At 40.9% G+C, this 22,154-nt stretch overlaps 1 long non-coding RNA gene across 1 annotated transcript; it reads left to right on the top strand.

Annotated features, from left to right (window-relative positions):
• The first annotated feature begins 7,030 nt into the window (after positions 1 to 7,030).
• Positions 7,031 to 21,938, top strand: LOC112168371. Its single transcript, XR_002924203.2, has 5 exons — positions 7,031 to 7,212; positions 7,333 to 7,444; positions 7,542 to 7,634; positions 21,541 to 21,599; positions 21,733 to 21,938. It is a non-coding gene; the product is annotated as an uncharacterized LOC112168371 (long non-coding RNA).
• The last annotated feature ends 216 nt before the right edge of the window (positions 21,939 to 22,154 follow it).

Below are 22,154 nucleotides of genomic sequence, written 5' to 3'. Positions count from 1 at the left end.
AAAATGGGTTCAAATTAAAGTAGTACTTTCCATTGAGTATTCACTTTTCAGTAAAAGTACATTTTAAGGTTAAAGCTAAAGTGGCAAAATTTTCAACATGAAATGTACACATCACTAACCTACTAAAGGAAATCTAGCATTACTACACAAAAAATGCATAATCAGAGCACTAAACACACTCAAGTTTCAAAAAGCTTCTATCGAGTCACCGACTACAACACTTAAATATTTTTACCAACACATATTCAACCAATTGAATCATTCTGATTAAGTATCATATTTCACATTCGGCCGGAATTTGATCTAGTTAGGTATATGAATCTCAAAAGATCTAATCTTTGATGAGAAAAAGATCACTTAACTTGAGTTGTGCATGGCAAAAAAGAACCCGAACTAATTTACTATATACTAAAGATGAGTTATTGTTCCTAAGCACTGTTTCTAGGCACTGTTCTTAAGCGCTGTTGAAGTGACGCTTTTGCCCTTAGTTTTTTTTTATGTCAAATACGCTGTTGTGCGTTGTTATTCGATAGCAGCTATTGTGAGTAGGAGTGTGCAAGACATGGTACAAACCGGCCAAAACCGACCGATAAATATGGTTTGGTTAAGGTTTTTTAACTTTAAAAATTAAAAATCGGTTCAATACCGAACCAAACCATTTATGAATTGGGTTAGTTTGGTTTCTCTTGTACTTAAACCGTGAAACTCGAACCGACCGGTATGTTTGAAATATAAGAGAAAAAGTTTTTTTTATTTTATATATATATATATACACACATAATAAATATATATTCATTTGTCCAGTTTATTCTAAGTAAGTTCTAACTCTCCAGTTATAACTTTATTCTCAAATGATATACTATCATATTGAATTCAAAGCCCAAAGGCCTAAAACCTTAGTATATAATCACTACAATTTTTTTGATCCTTTCATATCACATCTTTGATCTCTCAATCTCTCATTCTTTGGTCTTTAATACTATCATATTAAGCTAGTATTGATGGCTAAGTCATTAAATAAGTGAATCACTTTGAATCTAATTTAGGTTTTAGTTTTAGACTATATGTTTTAGATTTTAATTATTGAATTTTAAATTTAGAAAATTTAACATAATTTCAATTCTTGAGATTGAATTTTTACTATGAATTTTTTCATAAATAGCATGTTAATATTATATAGGTGAAAACCGCCTAACCGACCAAACCAAACCATCTTTAATTGGATTGGATTGGGTTGGATTGAGTTTTTTTTTTTTTTATGACCGATTTTCCAAAATGCCTAAACAGCTCACTTTGACATAAAGACGGTTTGGAGTCAAAACCGATCCAACCTGTGAGGTCAGGTTTTGCAATTGAAGGGAGCAGAGCAGAGGAAGACAGTAGAATCCTTATATAGCGTCCCGAACCTTAATTTACGGTTTTACTAGACATTTGGATTGTAAACGACTTTTACTTTTACTTTTATTGTCGTTTTGGTACTTTTAGTGGCCCTAAAGTTGACTTTTTGCTCGGGCCAAAATTTGAGAAAATATTCTTCATGAAAGTCGTAGGGGACGTTAAATCGAGCGCGTACATATGTGGTACGCTAAAATCGGAGTTCGTACGCGAAAGTTATAAGCGAAAGATTAAAGTTACTGTTTATGGTTACTGTTTTCGGTAACTTTCTATAAATAGCTGAGTTACTGTGGTAGATTTCCATTTTCGGAAATCTACTGAATTTTCTCTCTCCTCTTCCCCGATTTTCCTTCCCCTTCTGCCGTTTTCTTCCACCGGCGAATTCTTCCGTTTCCGGCCACCCCACGACGGAATCCGGGCACCGGCAAGCTCGCCTCCTCATCCTTGTCACGCCTGTGGTGGTGTTTTGCGGTGGCTCGGCCGGTGGAGCTCGGAATTGAGCCGTGAAGTTCACTGTAGCAGTTTGGGAGTTTTGTCGATTTCCGGCGATTCCGGCCGTCTCCGGCCACCAAACAGGCGTCGAAGGTGCGGTTTTTGCCAAGGATCATTTTCCCTCTAGCCTTGAGCCACGATTTGCAGTGTAGAGGGAGAATTGATCAAAACCCGATCCTAGGGTTCTTGAGTTTTCTGGGTTTTTCTTCACCGGCCAGATTCGACGGTTTAAAGGTAAAATTGGGATGTGTTGTAGTTGAGAAAAATAATCAGTGTGTTGAGTAGGTGCTGTTGTCAAAATTTGGTGACCATTGGAGGTGGTGGCCACCGGCGCGTGAGCCCCACGCGCCGCCACTGTGGGTGGAGCGTGGAGGCGTGTAGGGCAGTGCTTTGATTCCCGTTTTTAGCCCATTAAATCCTATAAATTGTGTAGAGTTTGTATGTGAAGTTTGGTAATTTTTGGTGAAACTTGGAATTAATTATGAATTTTTGAAGTTTAGGGTTTCGATTATCGAATTACGAGAATCCGACTGTCGGATATCTCCCAGTTCTGCCTTGGAACCTTTAAATTAACGAATTGGTATTAGTGGTATAATTTGGGCTGAATCCGAGGAGAATGGGAGATGTAATTTATGAGGAATTGAGTTTAGGAATCATATTAAATTGTTGAAGAATTATTCACGGAATATAATTATGTACATGACGACGTACCGAGCTATTGCTCGATGACGGAACTCGAATGCGTGACCGTCGGAATAGTACTGTGAGTGGACTTTTATTTTTTAAGTAAATGATGCATGCATTTATTTCTTGATTATGCTCTATTTATTTATCAATTTACTTTTTCGAGCATATGGTTATTTTCGAAAATGGATTTGGATCTATGGTTATTTGAAGATTTTATGGCGTGCGGGGTCACGTCATTGGAATGCTTATTTCCTTCCTATTTATTTTATTAATGAGATTTTTTTAGAAAGATTTTCGAAATGGGATTTCGATGAAGTTAATGCTTATTTATTTATCGACTTCGGTTTTGGCATTGGGAATGCCTTGTTGATGATTTTGGAAATTGATTTTGCTCCGGTTTACGAGTAATATTATTTCTTCCTATTTACTTTGAATTTGAGATGATCCTGGCGTGTGGGACACGTCATGGGAAATTCTTTTACGAGAGATGGGGAAGCTTTATGTACTTATGGATTTACTTGGTTTTCGGGTTTCTTTTGCCATACTTTGGGTGACTTATCATTGCTAGCATTGATTTTCCGCCTTTGTGGCGCGGTGATGGGATCATCGTAGCCCTCCGCCTTTGTGGTGCAGGTTACTGTCTCTGTGACAGTAATTCTGTAGCCCGGTATCCTATCGCTACACTTAGTGGCGTAAGGGTATATTACGGGAGTAATGGGAGTATTTTAGCCTGGGAGGCTATCACCCGAGCCTGGGAGGCTCACTCGTATGGCTATCGCCTTCCCCTACTCACTTTACTACTTAAGCTAGCGGGGCTAGCTCGATTTTCGTTTAACCAGCGGGGCTGGTCTTATTTTCCTTGAGTATCAGAGTTCCAACTTTTTCTTTTAAATCGTATGTGACTAGCGGGGCTAGTCGGTTTTCTTGAGTGGAACTCCTCTTGTTTTATTTTTGTTAATCATTGCATGCATTGGGAATTTTTTAAAGAAATAAATGTGGGAAAGTATAAAATCCATTTGGTTTAAAATTGTTTATTTTTGTCCACTCACGCTAACGTATTTTATGTACTTTCCCCTGGGCCCTTCGGTTTCAAATGCCCAGTTTGCAGGCGAATTGGTTGAGGTCGGGCGGGCGTACACGGAGTTGAGGCATAGTCAACAGCATGGCTTCCGCATCTATCTTTGAATTAGGTTTTCCTCTTATACCTTTCTGTTAGAATTGCTCTGATTACCTATGGGATTTATGCTATCCGAGTTGAGATGTGTGTTTTGTGAATTGGAGACTGATGTTGATTTGGGGAGCAGGGTGGCTCCAGGAGCATATGGATGAATTGATTGAGAAGTGTAAATGTTTTCCACAGGTTTGGGTAGCCCATTTTAGGGGAAGTTCCGCCAAATTTTTGGTAGAATTTCTTCTAAGGTGGGTCCCGCAGGGTCACTTCGGATTTCAAGGTGAAATCCGGGGCGGGTCCTGTCACCTTAGGAACAGTGTCATTCTGATTTTGCCCCTGCATTCTGTCTGGACTTTTACTCAATTGCCCTGAGTGTTGTGCTGCCTTTCGCGCCATGTTTCCAGTTCTTTGGTTGCCACCGCATCCATCCGCTTGTTTTGGTAGTTGAGAGAGAGGCTGGGGTTAGAGATTCGTTATGTTTCTGGTCTCTTCCACATTTTGTTTTTTTTTTATTTTGGATTTTTGTCTGAGCTTGAAAATTCTATCAAAATAAATATTTGGCCTGTGTACAATGTCAATATAAGTTTTTCATGTTTTTAATCAAACTTCACTCCAGAGACGGTGCAGTGAGTAATCGAATTCCATTTGATTTTTCAGTCATGGTAAAGGTGTCTGGTATATTAATCACCCTTTTTTTTTTGGGTAGGTTTTGCACTACTGTTAGGTTCAGAATTCCTGTGAGTTCGTTTGAGAAAGGGAAAGAGGTGGTGTTGCATGTTGATGAGCCTAGGTGTAAGCAAGGTTTTAAATATCGGTATCTTTGTATATATCGGTACTTTGAAAAAGGGAGATATCGGAAATATCGGGGATATAGGGTAACAAAATGTCGTTTTTGAAAAAAGTCAATTTATTAGAAATTTAGAACTACATATAAATACATATGAATGTCAACTTTATCTACATCCAAAAAGAGACTCTAGGCAGTTGAAAAGCCGCTCGCTGGTCTACGAAAATGCAATAATCAGACAAAGACATATGACCCATATAGTGCGAATTGTAGTGATGAACATGATAGTTATAGATCTCTTTAGAGCTGCCGACTGTTTCCCCTATAAGGGGATAATAAGGATGAACCTAACTGCATGACTGATCATATACTTCTCCATATTGATTATATCCATAAGCATCATAATCAAATTGATTGCTGCCTTCATGAGATTCATTTGAGATCACACTGCGCTCTGTGCCTAAACTGATAGAGTCAAAACTTAAGGCAATTGAAGAAACATCAGATGGGATATTTTGATCATCAGTTGCACCTCTAGTCCTCCTCCCATATCAGGTCTTCTCTTGAGCACCATGACCAGCTGTTCTCACTCCGTGGTCTTCATCTTGGGTGGTATGATCAAAATTACCTTCACAGGTAAATTGGAATCCTCCATCTACAGAAGATTGTCCATAGTCATATCTTTCACCTCCACCACCTGTTCTGCTTCCACCCTCTCCACTATCATCAGAACTATTTGGAGTTGCTGTACCATCCCACGCATCATCACTATATGAATTATCTTCTGGGTTTTTAACAACTTCTTCATATAAGACTCTCTCTACGTTGATTCCAGCATTAGTTGCAGTTTCTACAACTTGTGGAAGAGGTCTTCCAGCTTCATCATCGAGGTGTGCAGGCATAATCCAATCATAAAGTGGATCAATGCCATTATCAAGCGGCTCGGTTGCAACATGAAGTAGATCTATAGAGTTGTTTTCATTGACCACATTATTCTTTGCCTGTTTATCTCGCAGCCGCAGCTTCATGTTGTAGTAGCAATATACAAGCTTTTCCAACTTCTGATATGCCAAACGGTTCCTTTGCTTGGTATGAATAATAGGAAATGTATTCCAATTTCTCTCACACGCAGAAGAAGAAGCCGTTTGTGCCAAAATATGCATTGCAATTTTTTGCATGTTTGGTGCAGAATACCCACATTGTGCCTACCAATCAGCTGTAAAGCTACTACAATGAGTTATTGCTATAGTAGATCAAAATTTTCTATTAAAGAAATTATGTATGTGTGTGTGTTTTAATGTATACATATACCACAAACCTGTTTTTCTGGTTTCTCTTGTTTTTCTTGCTATGGTTGACCCAAATGATTCCTTTGCATCTCTAAAGCATACAATCTGCATTAACCATTTGAAAATTGGTCATTTATAATCTCAAACTTTTTTAAGGTTGTCATCAATAAGAAGTTACCTCATCCACAAACGTATTCGCAATTTCTCCATTTATGTTAAATTGTTCAACAACTGTTGCCAGAGAGTTCGTGAAACGTGTGCTATGACCAACATCAGGTCGATAATGAAAATTTGGGTTTAAGAAATGTGCTACAAACAAGAAACCAAAAAGTTATATAGTATAGATCTTCATCTAACTAAGTAATTATCAAGATATAAACGTATTTCGAGAATGAGAAATAATACATGCTGCATGCAATGGTTGACTTAATGTGTTATCCCATCGATTATTGATGATTTTAAGCACCCATTTCTTTCCTCTCATCTGTGATATTTGTTGTTTCACTCTTTCAAACATATCATATAATATGGGCATGGTTGGCTGAATTTCTGTGTCAACAATTCGAAGAATCGCATACAATGGCTTATAAATTTTAATAAGTGAACATTTATGGCTTTATCTTCTTTCTATTATTCAACTACAGAGTTACAAATTACATACAGAGTTACAGACATAGTCACAGACTACACAGTACCAAATCTCTCCTCACACAGATTTGCATTTAGACTTTTAGAGAATTACTTCTCACCCAAAATCGCCTTGAGGGTATTTCTCCAATTCTCCTCACCTAGATTCGCCTTGAGGGGATTTTTTTCCTCACCTAAATTCGCCTTGAGGGGATTTTCTACTCACCTAGATTCACCTTGAGGGGATTTCTCCTCACTCAGATTTGTCTTTAGGAGATCTCTCTTCACATAGATTTTCATTTAGAGAATTACTAAGTTTTTTTTTTACCTCAAATTTTACAGCTATTTCTTTACTTTATCGGGGATATATCTCAAATATCTAATATATCGGGGAAATTTGATGATGTCGGAGAAATTTCGCAGAAATGGTAAAAGATAAGATATTTACCCCCCTAGATATATCGGTCCGTCGAAAAAAAGAGATATCGGATATATCGCAAATATTTAAAACCTTGGATGTAAGCTTAATTCTAGGTATGGTTAATTTGATGAGTTTGAATTTCTGGTAAAAGCAATTTTAAGGTTACTTATGCTGATTTTGGGTAATTTAGTGCTTATTAGGAAATTGTGTTTTGGTTTCTACTTTGGTTAATGTTGATTTTTTTGTCCAGGTTTCACTCAGCTAAGCATTTGCTAGATGTATGTATGAAGAATGTGGGATTAGGTGATTTAAAGCCACGCAAAGGCTACCATTTCCCTCAAGGGTATGATTTACTCCATTATCTACCACCTAGAATAGATGTTGTGGTTATGTTTCTTATCTTTCTGTAAGATGACTCCTTTATACATGATTTAATTGTTTCATAATCCTCTGTTAAAATTAGAAGCTGAAGTATTCTAGCCATGTAATTGCTTACCTAATCCTCTGCACAGGGGTTTAGTTCTCACTAATAGTTGTGAGAAAGCTTTTCTGAAGCAGCCCAAAGTATTCTTGAGGTAATTTTGTCAGCTACAATTTCATTTTATTATCAAGATTTTGTTGTAGTCAATTTATTTATGATTTGTATTCTTATGAATTTTGTGGCAATTTCAGTTCGAAGTATACAGGTAAGAGACCTGGAAAGGGAGGCAACCGATTCTGGAAGAGTATTGAGCTGGGCTAAAGACCCCAGGGATGCTATTGAAGGTATTCCACTCTCAATTTGTTTATATGTTTTGAAATGAAGTACTGTGAGTATAAACATAGTGCTTTATTTGATTGTTTATTGCCATTTGATCGATCGGTTTCAATGTGGGTGTTAGTGTTTGAATTGAAATATCAGTTGTTGATCCAATTGTTTGTTCTTTGTTATTGGATGGGTTGAAATGATGAATCCTCATACAATTGCCAGAAGGTATTTAGTATTTGTTTCTAATGTCGATCTTTCTGAGATTAGTCTTGATGAGAGAAGTCTTGCCGTATAAAATGTTCTGGTGCGATGTATAGGCAAGCCCATTTGCCATTATTAATTTATTACTTTGATCGATGATGGCATCACTGAGAAGAATGATAACCACAACTTGGAATCCAATTGATTCTTGCAACATCATTGTATTATCTGTATGGCCAATAAGTCACCATCATCCCCCAGAAACCATGGTTTTGCCAATCTAATTACAAAGCAATAGCCAAGAGGCTCTTATTTAAAGAAGGATCTTTGATCTCTACCATTAGAGCAAGTTCACCCGTTGGGTCACCAGGTCACCCACTATTCACTGCTTTTTAGTGTTAATTTCACCCTCTGGGTCACGAGCACAGTGTATTTCGTGCCCTGGATCACCCTGTACAGTGTTCTAGGTCACCATGGTGACCTGCACAGTGTATTTCGTGCCCTGAGTCACAAGCACAGTGTATTTCGTGACCCAGAGAATGAAAATATACACTAAAAAGCAGTGAATAGTAAGTGACCCGGTGATCCAACGGGTGAACTTGCTCTTAGAGGATCTATTATCTATCAAAGACCCACCACCCGCTACAAATATATGCACATAATTTAGGCCAAAATTAAATATTTTTCCATGTAATAGCAATGAGTCCATAACTATTGAAGTCATCAGTTATATCATATATGAGTTGGAGTGTGATAAAACAGCCACAGTTCTACAATTATATCATATTTGTAGCGGGTGGTGGCTCGTTTTGCTAGGGTTTGAGTGGGACTACTCTTTGGATTGCCGTTAATTGGGCCTGAATTGGGTATGGTGTGAGCCTTAGGCATACTATTTGAGCTCCTATTTAGTTAGTGTTTTCTTTCTAAATAATTTTCATTTTTTTTAGGAAACTATGCACTCTTGTGTTAGTATGGTGCTTATTTACTGTGTCTGTTTCATAGTTTATAGGCTTGCTTGAATAAGTGAGAATGAGAACCGTCAAATAAATAGACATAATCTATGTATCGTTGTGGTACTACCACAATCTTTTTATCTACCTAAAATCAATAGAAGGAGGATATATAATGATCCATTTTGGCTTGAGTTTATATATAATATCGACATGATATTCATTCAAAAAAGGAAAAAAAATGAAACTTCCATTCAAAAAAAAAAATTTATAGAAAATCTGAAATACTCAAAACTACCGCAGGATTTTAGATAAAAATAAAAATTAATTAAATTAAAGAGTCCGTGGACTCTTTAAAAAGTTTGTCATTTAAAAAAAAAAATACACAAATTCAAATACAATACACCCCCTAATAGGGCTGCACACGGATTGAGTTGGATCGGTTTTGACTCCAAACCGTCTCTATGCCAAAGTGAGCGGTTTAGGCATTTTAGAGAACCAGTCATAAAAAATAAAAATAAAAAAAAAAGCTTAATCCGACCCAATCCAATCTAATTAAAGATGGTTTGGTTCGGTCGGTTAGGCGGTTTTCACCTATATAATATTTACATGCTATTTATGAAAAAATTCATAGTAAAAATTCAATCTCAATAATTGAAATAATGTTAAATTATCTAAATTTAAAATTCAATAATCAAAATCCAAAACATATAGTCAAAAACTAAAATCTAAATTAGATTCAAAGTGATTCACTTATTTAACGACTTAGCCATCTGTACTTACTTAATATGATAGTATTCAAGATCAAAGAATGAGAGATTGAGAGATCAGAGATGTGATTTGAGAGGATCAAAAAAATTGTAGCGATTATATACTAACGTTTTAGGCCTTTGGGCCTTAAATTCAATATGGTAGTATATCATTTGAGAATAAAGTTATAACTGGAGATTTAGAACTTACTTAGAACAAACCGGACAAATGAATATATATTTATTATGTGTATCTATAAAAAAAAACTTTTTCTCTTATATTTCAAACATACCGGTCGGTTCGGGTTCTGCGGTTTAAGCACAAGAGAAACCAAACCAACTCAGTTCACAAATGGTTTGGTTAGGTATTGAACCGATTTTCAATTTTTAAAGTTAAAAAACCTTAACCAAACCATATTTATAGGTCAGTTTTGGTCGGTTTGGCTGGTTTGTACCATGTTTTGCACACTACCCCTACCCCCTAAAACAAATAAAGCTTAAAGAAGATATATAGTGTTTAAGGAAAACTGAAATTGGAAGAGAATTGAGTCATGCTTTCATTGATAATAGGGACATCTTTATATAGAATATTACAAGCATAGAGATAGAGTTGTACATGGAAACATAATCGTACAATGATTGGATATCTACGAATATCTCTGAGAACATCTCTAATATAAACCCTATAACAACTAGAGCAACTAACCTAGAGTTTGGGCCAGACACATATTATGGATTTACTTGAACACTCCCCCTTGTGTTGCCCAAACATGGTGCTCTTCTCGTTGCCTAATTAAAAAACCTTGTTGAGTAAGAAAAACCCTATGAGACAAAAATAACCTTGGTCGAAGGAGAAAAAGAACACAACACACCCTTCACGTTTCGAGACTATATATGTAGACATCTCCCCCTGATGTCTGCATCTCCCCGTGATGACTACGGTCATGGCAGTTCGGATAACTTTCGCAAACGATGCAACTAATATGTTTCTCGAAAGTGGAGTTTAGGCAATGACTTAGTGAACAACTCTGCCACACTGTCCTCAGATCGAACCTAGTTCACTTCGATCTTGAGGAGAGTCTGTGGTTGCTTATTATGCTTGGTGTTGTCACTTTTAATGTAGCATTGCTTCATTTTTTTAAAACAAGCAGCATTATCCTTAAAAATGCTTATAGGCTCATCTGTGATAGACTTCAAACCACAATTGCTTCGAACAGGCGTAATTATTGATCTAAGACATGTACATTCATGAACCACTTTGTGAAGAGCAATCATCTATGCATGGTTCGAAGATATAGCGACAAGGGTCTGTTCTGTAGATCTCCAACATATCGCAGTCTTACCCATGGTGAACACTTAACCAGTTTTGAGAATGACCTTTTGTGTGGGTTAGAGAGATACCTAGTATTAGCAAAACCTTCCAAAACACTATTGTCGTTTTGGGATGGGGAGAGGGGACGCAGGCCAATGTTGGCGGCGTTCCTGGTATGTGATGGGTCACACTAGGCGGCGTTCTTGGTATGTGATGGGTTTAAATCCATCATCTCTTTGTAGGGATAAAGCATACCCATATCAGTCGTACATCTCTAGTATCGAAAGATATATTTTACACCAATCTAACGGCGTTGCGTTGGCTTAGAGCTATACCTAGCTAACAAGTTCACTACATATGAGATGTCCGGTCTTGTGTATTGAACTAAGTACAAAAATGCGCCTATTATACTCCAGCAGGGCACTTTTGCCTCTAGCAAATCTTCGTCATCATCCTTCGGACGAAGAGGATTATTTTTAGGATCAAGACTACAGACGATCATAAGGGTGCTTGAAGGCTTGACCTTGTCAAAACACCTAAGCATCTATCAACATGATGCTTAAGTTCCAAACTGAGACATAATTGTGTTCTCCGAAGATCCTTCATCTCAAACTCGGATTTCAAGTGTTCAGCGGTTTCCCTTAACTCTTTAAGGGCTTCTAATGAAGATCATGTCCAACATGAACCGCGATAGAATCCGGAACTTGTCAAGAAAATGCGCAAGCATATCCCTTCCCAATCAAGTAGTCACTTTAGTGAGCATTTCAACCTTATTGCAAATGCGCTCTGTGGTCTAGAGCCACTTGACTTGGGTAAATGAAGCCATGAACCTTCATGTATATTCCGTATATAGATCCCCATAGAGATACGTAGTGACTACATTTGTAAGGTGCATGTTCAGTTATTCAGAAACTACCAAATTGAAAGGGTAGTGGAGTGCAATGACATCCATTATGAGAGAATATATTTCATTGTAGTCGATTCCAGGGTGTTTTATTAGATTCCTTGCGCCATAAGGCGAGATTTCCATCTCTTTTTCTCATCACGCTTTCTAACGAAGACCCATTAATCAATAGGTTTCATGTTAGGAGGTGTTAGCATCACTAGCTCGAAAACCATCCTCTTCGTTAGAGAATCCAACTTAACATGGATCGCTTCTTTCCATTTAGGCCAAATTTCTCTACGTTGGCATCCATTTATCAATAGAGCGTGGTTCGATATCATCGGACTCAACAAACTTATGCGCAATGAAATGCACGAATACATCATCAATAGTGATGGAGTTTCTATCTCACGTCTCATGTACACTAGTGTAATTTTCATAGAGCTCAGGAATAGGTTCTGACGTTGAGGTGTCCCCAAACGATAACCATAATCCGGAAGATTCTCATGAGACAGAATTTGAGTGTCGATGATCAAAGAATTGAATTGTATCAAAGTATCCTTCGAACCCAGGGGCCTCCCACGCATCCTAGCTGGGGCCATGGCTTGTAACGCCAGAGTGCAACTTTCTATGGGGTTGTCACTATACCTACCTCTGTGTAGGGTGGCGCTACGTCCTCTCATAGGGACGTCCATCCTTGCAGGCATGTTCGCAGCAGATATGTGTGATCTCATCACTTTAGTGGTGATCGAGATGAGACATAGTGGGACAGACCACGACAATTCCTGTCGTTTATGCTGAACATCCGTGTTCTTATCTTCCCCTAACGACAAGAAGACTGTCTCATCAAAGTGACAATCCGTAAAATCTAGCAGTAAGGAGATCGCCTATCAAGGGCATGAAGTGGTAGACGATTGTTGGAGTCTCAAATCTAACGTAGTTGCTCATTCATCTGTAAGGACCCATCATCGAGCTATGTGGCAGCGCAATTGGCACATAAATGGCAGACTCAAATATGCATAAGTACGAGACACTGGTACCCAGTCACTAGCTGTAACGCAGGGGTAGATTGAGTGGCGGTAGGTCGTAGATGAATTAGCATAGCTGCATGCGATATTGCATCACCCTAAGTGGATATAAGGAGATTGGTACGCATTACTACTATCCGGGCAACCATTGTAGTCGTTTCCATGAGATCAATTGGGTGTGTTCATGGGAATATGATGTCCAACATCAGTCTCAATGCAATAACCATTGAAAGTCTTCGATGTAAACTCTCTAACATTGTCAAGTCCAATTGACTGAATAGGATGATCCGGGGAGTGAGCCCGTTGTCATATGATATGTGCTAGGAGTGTAGTATAAGCAGTATTTACAGGTGGACAATGGCACACCACGTGACTAGTGTGTTTGCGTGTCAACCAACATCATGAAATATTTAAACTTCCGCAAGTTGGTTGAATCAGTCCATAGAATCCCCACGGATTCTATGTAGGAACAGAATGAGTATGTTTATATCATTTGCATAGGACGGTCTCAGTCCTAATTTCCTTAAGGAACAAGTTTTGTAAAACGAGCGAGAGGCCTTAGAAGCAATGAATGAGATATTTAGTTGGACATGAGCGTCTGAACGTTATTTGAAGTGAAGTTGGTGATTGCAGCATCACCATGATGGAAGCCATTCATGGCGTCATGGATAGGGACTGTGCCAACCCTAGGCTGGTGGTGGACGGCGGCGGTCACACTTAGTCCAGGAATCAACTTTTGATTCATGCTTCATTTCACTCGAAAGAATGGATGTCCATGTAAAGGCTTTAGTATACGAATCATCATGACTAGGATGACCTATCCTGTTGTGACAAAACCAATATGTGTCTAAATCCAAGAGATCTTCTCTCATAATTGTATAGGATTTAATAGCTTGAATAGTGATATAGAGTCCACCAGAGAGACACATAAACTTCTCTAAGATGCACCTTTGTTCGCAATCATTAGAGGTATTGCAAAAGAACTCATTTATGTTCTCTACATGTGTTCTCGTATGGAATTTGTCCGCTCGAATGGCTCAATAGGGTTTGATTCGCCCTAGGAGCGTAGAGATTTTCTGTGACAATAATCAAGGTGACATTTGGCAAACAGAATTTGGGCTATTCTATGTCTTTGAACTAATACTGATAGCCCAGCCATCATAGTCACAAATAATATTCTCGATCAGAATCAAAATGGAGTCATAATGAAAAAAACTCGAAATTTTATTCGTAAGCCAACGGAGTACATCATTGTTTCTTAACCATTAAGAGAATCTAATCCAAGTACTAGCTAATGCAAAACAATGGTAGTCATTTAACTTCATTCGATAACTCCAAAATAAATATGACCAGGTGAGTAGAGAGATGTCGGTGGAGTAAAGCTCGCTTAAGTACCTCTTATCTCAAAACCTTCCTAGACATCCCACTCATTTTGGATAACACTCATTTTGGATAAGCCTATGTGAAGAAAAACTAAATCAATGGCATTTACTACAAAATATATGGCAATTGCCTATTACATCTCTTGGAAAAATAAAGACTTAGAATTGGCGATCTATTGATCCCAGCCAGATTTGAAGTCTTCAACCCTTCACTCTAGATCATCTCCTTGATCTTCTTGTTCCATATAGTGAGCTTCTCTTGATTTACAATATGATTTGTAGGCGGTGACAATTTCTTCACGAGCTCTACAAATGTATACCCAATGACCGGATACTCCACATCGGGAACATTCATCTCTATGCTGAGACTCCATTGAATGAGGCGTTTTGAAAGCGTCATTTGGATGGCTCTTTGTGTTGGTGGCACCACCAACATGGCCAGAGGCATTGCCTCTCTCTCTCTCTCTCTCTCTCTCTCTCTCTCTCTCTCTCTCTCTCTCTCTCTCTCTCTCTCTTTCCATGTTGACTTCTTCGGTTCCGTGTCCATCTATTTTGGCGGTTACCTTCCTCATTAGAGCAAGAATATGGATCAAACCGTCTAGAATTGTCCCTAGATTTAGGGTTTCGCTCTTAGTGCCTTCTCTTAGGGACGCGACTATAATTGGACTCCTGAGTATGCTATGTTCCCACGGGTCTCAAATTATAGTTCTTTATAAGGATGTTGTCATGCTTTTCAGCGACATTCATAGCTCCAATGAGCTCATGAAACCTTGTGATCCATCCTGCAGTAACATCAATTCGATAGTTCTTTGCAACCATCAAAGCAGTGACGGGGAAGGTAGAGAGAGTCCTCTCAATCAACATCGTATATGTGATCTATTTACCACAAAATTCCATTAAGGATTTAATACGAAGTGCTTCCAAGTTGTAGTAAATAACTGACTTGAAATCACAGAAGCGGAGGCTATGCCATCTCACTTCTAGTTCAGGAATCAGGGAGTCACGGACGTTGTCAAATCTTTCTTCGAGTGAGACCCACAGCCTTATAGGGTCTTCTTTGTTCATATAATTGTACTGGAGCGAATTATCCATATGACAAGTCATTAGGATGATGGCTTTTGCCTTATTTACCTCAAATGCTGCTCTATTTGCTTCCAAAGCTTGAGCTTGCTCGATCAACAGTTAGTACATCCTAGTTAGGCTCGAGAATCGTATCCAAGATTCCATTAGCCTTGAGATGCTTGAGGACATCACGAACCCACTTATGATATCCAAAGCCAGTTGTTCCCAATGGAGCGAAGTCCAGTTTGTTCAAGTTACTCATCCTGAAAGAGAACAAGAAAAAGGGTTAGTTTCGGAGAAAAAAAGGCTACCACGTAAATATATAAAATTTCTTAGCGTAGTCGCTCCCAAGAAATTATGAATTGAATTTCTGAGCGTAATCGCTTCCAAGAAATTAGGGAATTCTTAGCGTAGTCACTTCCAATAAATCGGATTTCAAGAGGTATTGGATTAGATCGAAACAATGATGTAAGTGGTCGATCATAAATTCTCTACAAACTCTAAGTTAAGTTTGGAGATCTCAATAAGCTCCAAGCTTGGAGTGAGCACGAACCCCCACTGTTCGGCTTTTGGTCTCCCCTATGAAGAAAAAATGGGGGTAGAAGAAAGGAGGTTTCAAGTCCCCGAGGAAAAGAAGAGAAAAACAATAAAAAAAATTTCAAAACGGGAACTAATAGAACCTTTAAAACATACCTTGAAAAGTGCAGAAAATTGTCGGAATTTGATCGCCGGAGGTGGCAGGAGCTTGGCAGTGGTTGGCCGAAATTTTTTGGCAGTGGGATGCCCTTCTCCTCTCTTTTCCTTTTTTCTTTTTCTTTTTTCTCGGCCCAGGCCTACTGAGGAGTGCTAACTTTCTTCTGGCTGGGCCTTGACTAAGGGTGTGGGCTGCAGGCCTTCCTTTTTTTTTTCCTTCTTCTCTCTGGGCCGTGTGGGCCTTCTCTCTTATGGGCTACGCCTCCTTTTTTTTTTCTTTTTTTTTTTCGAGAATGGATCTAACGGTTCAAGGATGTGTAGCAGTTCCGCAGGCCGGTCCGGTCGATTTCTAGCCGGTTCATGGGGTAATTTTTTTGGTTCCCAGATTCTAGAGTTAAACCTCTGGTGGTAACAAAACTTGACCGTAGACGGCGGCATGGAAGGATGTGAACTAGGAAGGGATCTGTTTTTTTTTTCTTTGAGGGCACATTCGGTACTTTTCCGGATGGTTTTGGTGGTTCCACCGTCGGTTGTGAGTTCTTGGGATCGAGAGCCTCAAGATGGGGGTCGGGGTTGCTAGAGTTTGAAAGTTACGATTTTAGGGTTTCAGGATTAGGGCTTCGTGCTGATAACGTGTTTAAGGAAAACTGAAATTGGGAGAAAATTAAGTCATGCTTTTATTGATAATAGGGGCCTCTTTATATAGAAGATTACAAGTACAGAGATAGAGTTGTACATAGAAACATAATCGTGCAATGATTAGATATCAATGAATATCTCCGAGAATATCTCTAATATAAACCCTATTACAACTTGTACTTACATAAGCATTTGCAAACATAATTAGCTATAACGAGCCACGCTCATGCTACCACCAGCGGTACCAACTCCAGCCAAAGTAGTGACCTACGGGAACACAGCCAAGTAGGCTACCTCCGGGGCTCCGGCTTACCCCCAGATCACCACTGACGCGCCGCCACCCGCCTCGCCAAGATAGCATCAGAGGCTCCAGAAGCTGGGAATTGAAGCATGTCAGTCCCACATCGAAAACATGGAGAAGATCAGCTCCCTCCTCACCTATAAAAGGTTCTCTCCTCTCTCCTCATTAATTACGCATTTACTACTTACCCACTGTTACTTTGTCAACATAAATACATTGATTAACTGGCATCAGAGAAGAGAAGATCGCCCAATGCGGTCTCCCTCTGACGCCTTCTGTATTTCACTTGATAGGTAGCCGAAGCTCTGAGAGTATCATTAGCGGTCTGCCCATTGGACGAGCGTTAACTAAGGTTTAGCTACCGCTAAATTTTAGACATTAACATTGGCGCCGTCTGTGGGAACCCTTGAACAAAAGGCCATCCCGCCACAACCACCATGACTAACGGTAGCGGGGGAAACGTTAAGGAGCAAGAGGATCAATCCGCCAACCCCCATCCCACCAACCCCGCGGCTAACATTAACCTAGCGGTTAATGTTAACCGTGCACTGTTCAACACTCCAGCCAACCCTAGTGTGGAGCCCCAGGGCTCATCTCAGGTCCCGCTGACCCAAGCTACAGCGAAGACCCAGCCGGGCAGCAGTCGCCCGCCGGTCCAGGACCTCGCCACTATGTATGAGCTGGCATTGGCGGACCTCCACAAGGAAAACAGGGAGAGCGAGCAGGAACGCTGAGAGAAGGCGGAGGCCCAAAAATAGGTGGCCACGCTGATGTCAAAGTTCAACGAATTGAAAAAGGCGCTGGAGGCAAACGCTAACACAGCACAGAGTGAGCAATCGCGGAGCACCAGACGCAGTCGACCCAATACCGGCGGATTGATACCCGTACCAATCATACAGATGCAGGTACTTCCGAACCCACTAGAACTATTGAAAATTGGCCCACCTCCTCTCCCCCGCCTAATGGTGGAGCAGGAGGTGGAGTCACAGCCGCACACCAACCGCTCAATGGCTAGGGCTAGGACTAAGGGTAATCCACCTGTCCCCAGACGGGAACTGATCTAGCGGAATTTCCAGATAGGACCCGCCGGCGACACAACCGCCCTAATCCTGGAGAAGATGCAGCAGCTAGAACAAAGGCTAATCCGGGCGGAGGCAGGCGCCCCAGCGCCAATTCCAAATCCACTATTTACGTCCAGACCAGGACCATTCACCGCCAGAATCTTGCAGGCCGTCAGACCAGCACATGCAAAGACACCAAATATGTCACACTATAGTGGCATGACGGACCCCTTTGTCCAAATGGACACCTTCAAGAAAGTCACTAACAACAAGAGATTTGATGACGCCACCCTCTGCCACTTGTTCAGCGAAACATTAGATAGTGAGGCAATGAGCTGGTTCTTTGAATGGGCGCCAGGTTCGATCGACTCATTCCACGCACTGTCAAACGCTTTCCTTTCTCGGTTCATCCTGTTGGCCGCCGGACATCACAACACTACTCAGCTGTTCAACCTCAAGCAGGGGGCAGAGGAAACATTGAAGGCATTCGTCACCAGATGGCGGGCGGCAGCGTCTCAGTGCCGTGATCTTGATAAAACAATGGCATTAGCAGCCTTCAAGCAAGGACTCCTCAAGGGGCCATTTCTCTATCATCTCAATTACAATCATCCAAATGTCGCGTACGACCATGTCATGAGAGAGGTTGTGATCCATGCACAGGCAGAATTCTTCACATATGGAGAAACCCCCCCACCACTGCCAACACCAACAAAGTCCACTTAACCTTCCGCCAACCATCAGGAGACCGCTAGCAAAACCTCTGATACTCCGCCAATTGATAGGAAGAGAGAGTGGCAACAGGGCAACTACCAGAACAAGCGATAGAATGACCAGCATTACAACAAGGGCAACTGCTCATCCCATGGGGATAACCGTAATAAACAGATGGAGTCCTCCTAGCGGTACGCAGTGTTTACAGTCCTCACAGCCTCGTATGAGGAAATATACGACCAGTGCAAGGACCAGATTCCGCAACCACCCCTAAGAAAATACCCAAGGCCAGGAAACCCAGGAACACTGGCAAATGGTGCAAATACCATGAGGACAGAGGCTACAACACCAACAATTGCAACGCTCTCAAAACAGCTGTTGAGACCTTGTACCCTGATGGTAAGATGAAACAATTCAAGGTACGCCAACCGCCACCCGTGATCGCCAACATCGAACCTATGGGACGCATCAATACCATCGAACGCGGTGCTCCAATTACCAACTTGTCTCACAAGGCAAGAAAGCGCTATGCACGCGCTAACCACCCCAAAGAAGTTTGCAACATCCGCTACGAGAGGGCCGCTAAACTCCCAAAGTCTGGTTGGGAACCCATTACCTTCTCGGAGGAGGAGGAGCGTGGAGTACATTCGCCCCACGACGATCCATTCTTGATCGACGCCATACTCGATAAATGGTCAGTGGGAAGGGTACTTGTTGACAGTGGATCCGTTGTCAATGTCATCTTCAATGGTTGCTACAACAAACTCTAGCGGAATAGAAAATTGCTCCAGAATCATGAGCCATTGCTCAGCTTCTCCGGTGATGACACGCAACCATTGGGTTCTGACTACATGCGACTGGTTATCGGCGCTAGTCCATGTACGGCGGAAATCCATACGAAGTTCATCGTTGTGGACTGCTTCAGTTCATATAATGCCATCATCGGTCGACCGGCGCTCAACAAGCTTAAGTGCATCATAGCCGGATACATGCTTCTCATGAAATTCCCTACACCCAACAGGATAGGCTGTGTCAAAGGAAGTCAACAATTGGCACGAGAGTGCTACTCCACAACCATAGCACGGTCGATGTGCCACCATGAGATCCTAACAGTAGGAAACCATGCACCAGTACTAGATATCTTTGAGGACCCAAGAGATGACAAGAAGAAATATGTCAAAAAGGAGCCTGTCAACCCAGAAACATCTTTGAAGATCATCAGCATCTCCGACGAACACCCTGAGCGGACAGTCCGCATCGGCGCTCAGCTAGACGCAGAGGTAGCGGCTGAACTCACCTAGTTTCTACATGACAACACCGCCGTCTTTGCATGGTCCTACGCTGACATGCCAGGCATCTCCCCTGAGATCATCACACACAAGCTGAGCATCAAACCATCCTTCTACCCTATCAAGCAGCGGCGAAGGGCCTTTGATGAGGAAAGGTACCGTGCAATAGAGGAAGAGGTCACCAAGCTCCAGAACATTGGGTTCATCCTCCAGGTCAATTTCCCTCAATGGATTTCCAACCTGGTCATGGTCAAGAAACCTAGCGGAAAATGGTGGATATGCGTTGACTTCAAGGGCCTCAACAAGGCATGCCCCAAAGACAGTTTCCCGTTACCCCACATAGATCAACTGGTCGACGCAACTGCTGGACACGAGTTACTCAGCATGATGGACGCATTCTTCGGCTACAATCAGATCAAGATGCACCCTGGTGACCAGGAGTGCACCGCCTTCCCCACCGACAAGCGCCTATACTGCTACAATGTCATGCCTTTCGGTTTGAAGAATGCCGGTGCAATTTACCAGCGGTTGATGAATGCTATGTTCGCTAAGCATCTTGGCAAAATCATAGAGGTCTACGTGGACGACATGTTGGTAAAAAGCATTAAGGCCAGCGGACACGTGGCAAACCTCAGAATCATATTTGCCATTCTCTTGGCTTATGGTATGCGCCTTAACCCGGAAAAATGTAGGGCTAGGCATTTAAGCCCAAAAACCCTCAAATCTGAACCGGCCCTTCAAAGCCCGACTTGTACGAGCCGGGCCCTAATTTTTTTTTGTTGAAACTGTTCGGGCCCAGGCCTTGACTTTCAAACAAACGGTTCGGGCCGGGCCTTGTGTTTCAAAGTGGAAAAAGCCCTTCAGGCCCGTCTAAGAGATAAAAGGACAAATGTCCATATATTATTGGTCCTAATATAAAGAGTAAAATCCTTATCATAGGATCAAACACATAAGATTTTACTCTTCACTCAAATACCTAAACCTAATCTTCAGCTTCATTTCTAATCTCTACTCGATCTGAACACATGAGAGGCCACCTCTTTCTTTCTCATTTTTGCCTTCTCCTTCTCCATACTTGTGCTATTCTAACCCCATATGCAAAACCAAACGCCCTTCAACTCTACCATGCGAAATTAGCCCTCGTCGGAATGTATCGAGGACCAGTTGGGGATTGAGAACTCTGGCATCGAGCTTGATGCAGCAACGAGCGCATGACCATAGGAGATCATCTATGGTAGTAGGATGCACAAACAAGGGTTGTTCAATAGGGATTGCAGGCGAGATAGAAAGTGAACCTGTGACACCGAGATGCTGTGACGGTGAGACGCCCAGAAGCCTTGACTGTGAGGACTGCTCTCTCTTTCTTCACTTCAACTGCACAGCTCCTCGGCTCCTCCTTTCTCCCTCATAGATCTTTCTGCCATGTCAGCCAACGCCAAGACCTCTCTCTCTTCACTTCACCTGCAACCTAATCAGTCTCAGCCTTCAATTCATCAATTGTTCCCAAACTCGATCTGAACCTTCAGTCTCAGCCTTTAGGTAGCATATTGTTTCATAAATTTGTGGGTTTCTGTTTCAGAGCTTAGTATTTGTGGGTTTCTATTTCAGAAATTCTTTCGGAGCTTAATATTTGTGGCTTTTTGTTTCAAAAATTCTTTCCAGGCTCCAATGGATGAATGACCACTATGGGTGTATATGTGCGTGATTTGCTACTTGGGCAGGTTAGTTTCTTTCTTCAGTTTCTTTGTTCAGTTTCTCTTTGTTGCAGAAATTCTCTTTGTTCAGTTTCTTTCTCTTTCTCTTTCTCTTTCTTTTTGTTCATTTGTTGACTTGTTGTGATATTGTACGTGCTAGAGTTAAGGTTCTGGTTTGATTTTGGGAAGCTTCAAATTGGTGGCTCTGGAGTTGTGATTGTTTGGTGTTCTTCTTCGAAGTTCGAACTACAGGTCAGTCTTCTTGTGGGATATATCATGTGACCTCATTGCTATATGTTAATCACGTTATGTTCTGTAGTGGATGTGACCTCATTGCTATATTCATTTGATTTTTAGTGACTGCAAATATGCTTGTGAGTTGCGGTTTCTGGAAATGGATTTTAATGTAGCTTATACTATGTGATTGCAGGCTTGTAGCATGGCTATTATTCCATCGCTGACAGCTCCAGTTGAACCAGACCCGGTAATTGATGGATGGTAGCTGTTGAATTACTAGATAGAGAATTGGAAAAAAGGCTGCTAAATTGTTGTATTTGAATTAGGACTTTCTATTTCAATTGC

The sequence above is a fragment of the Rosa chinensis genome, chromosome 5 (assembly GCF_002994745.2).
Source record: "Rosa chinensis cultivar Old Blush chromosome 5, RchiOBHm-V2, whole genome shotgun sequence".
Classification (NCBI taxonomy): Eukaryota; Viridiplantae; Streptophyta; class Magnoliopsida; order Rosales; family Rosaceae; genus Rosa; species Rosa chinensis.
This window is presented reverse-complemented; position numbering and strand designations above follow the sequence as displayed.